Raw genomic sequence first — 2,273 nt, forward strand, 5'->3', positions numbered from 1 at the left:
AGAATTGTATGTTAAGGGGATTGTGAGGTTACATGGAGTTTTATTGTATCTGATCGAGACCCAAGGTTTACATCTAGATTTTGGACTAGATTGCAAGAAGCTTTAGGGACTAGGTTGAACTTTAGTACATCTTTCCATCCGCAGACAGACGGTCAATCCGAGAGGGTGATTCAAATCTTGGAAGATATGCTTCGAGCTTGCATCATGGAATTTGAAGGTTTTTGGGACAGACACCTAACCTTGATAGAATTTTCTCATAATAATAGCTACGAATCAAGTATAGGAATGCCTCCCTAGGAAGCCTTATATGGGAGAAAGTGTAGAACTCCTCTTTGCTGGAGTAAAGTTGGTGAACAAAAATTGGTTGGTGCTGAGATTGGGTAACAAACTGAAGATAAGGTAAAAGTCATCAAGGATCATCTAACAATTGCTTCAGATAGACAAAAGTCTTATGCTGATCTTAAGAGGCGTGAAATTAAGTATCAAGTAGGAGATAAGGTATTTTTAAAGGTTTCTCCATGGAAGAATATTATGAGATTTGGCCAAAAAGGGAAACTTAGTCCTCGATTTATTAGACCATATGAAGTACTTGAGAGAGTTGGTTTAGTTGCATATAAATTAGCTCTTCCACCAAAATTAGATAAGATCCACAATGTCTTCCATGTTTCTATGCTTAGAAGATATCGCTCAGATCCATCTCATGTTCTTCCTATCGAATCCATTGAGATAAGACCTGACCTGACATATAATGAGGAACCTATCCAAATCTTGGCCCGTGAGACAAAAAAGCTTAGAAACAAGAAAGGTCCTTCAGTAAAAGTCCTTTGGAGGAATCATTCTGGCACTGAAGCAACTTGGTAGCAAGAAGAGGATATGCTAATACAACTTCCATAGTTTTTTTGAGTATAAGGTAAATTTTAAGACAAAATTTCTTAAGGAGGGGAGAGTTGTAACACCCCAATTTTCTTTTTATGGTTTTTTCTAAAATATTTCCAACTTATCCACGTTATCTATGAAGTTCTACGTGAGTAGTGATGGTTGGAAATAGGTCTAGAGGGGTTTGGAAGGAGTTGGATGCTAAGTAACGAGTTGTGCTAATCGACCTACTTCTATAAGCTATTGATTGGGATGTCTTACATAATTAAGCTACTTGAGTACACATCGAGCTTAAATAGCAAGGATTACATAGGTTTTTAAAGTAAAATGAGATTACGAACCCACAAAAGAGAGAAAAAAGAGGCATAGCACCTAATTGAAACAAGTAGGTTATGCACCTACTTGGACTAAGTAGGTAATGCACCTACTTAGGGTGGACCCCATACTGCCATGTGGCAGCTTTAGATTGGGCGCATAGATGAGGTGGAGCCCTAGGGGATGGACAAGTGTCACCCCTAGGGGCTTCCACATGTCACACTTTAAGGGAGAATATATATGTATGTTAAGATGATTGAGAAGTCATTTCTTCAGAAAAATTACACTTAGAGTTTGAGAGAAAACTTAGAGAATAAGAGAGAGTACCTATGGAAGCAATAAGGAAAAAAGGTAAGCCCTATGATTTCATTCCATAAATTAATTATCTAAGGTGTTCTTCGATAAAATAGAGGTGTTTAATAATGTAAACAAACTGATTGGAGCAGCAAACAAGGGTAACGAGCAGCCACTAATTTTCAGCCGCAATTAAGGAGCTTTCGAGGTTGAGTTTTGGCAAGGTAAGGTCTTCCCTTTCGATTTGAAGTTAATGATATTGTTTTTGATGTTGTTGATACATTGTTGTTGTCGAATGTTGGGGAATAAACCTTGTTCTGTAAACCCATTTTTGGTTGGGACTGTTGTTAGTAATATTAGTATAACTCCTTGTGTAAAGCTTCATTTCGAGTGATTTAAGATGTTTTGGAAATCTATTTCATAGGCATATAATATTCATTTAGGCTCTAAAACCCACTTTTTATTTTATCTGCTCGAAAAAGGGTGATGAAGTATAAGGGAGGTGCTGCCCAGATTTTATTTTGAAAATCCTACATGGACTCCTGTTGGTATTTTGGGCATATCTTTTTATACAAAAGTGTTGTAGGGGTGATTTAAAATTTTATATGAACCTAAGACACATGTATAATACTTTCATTGAGTCCAAAAATCCTATTTCCCTCATTTACCCTTTTGAAACTGGGCAACAATATAAGGCAGTAGGCTGTCTAAAATTCCTATTTCGATAGTTTAGGCTAATTTTTATTGATTTCATGTTTACTTTCGATATGATGAGACTCTTAAACTTA

The sequence above is a fragment of the Solanum dulcamara genome, chromosome 7, assembly GCF_947179165.1.
Source record: "Solanum dulcamara chromosome 7, daSolDulc1.2, whole genome shotgun sequence".
NCBI classification, from domain to species: domain Eukaryota; kingdom Viridiplantae; phylum Streptophyta; class Magnoliopsida; order Solanales; family Solanaceae; genus Solanum; species Solanum dulcamara.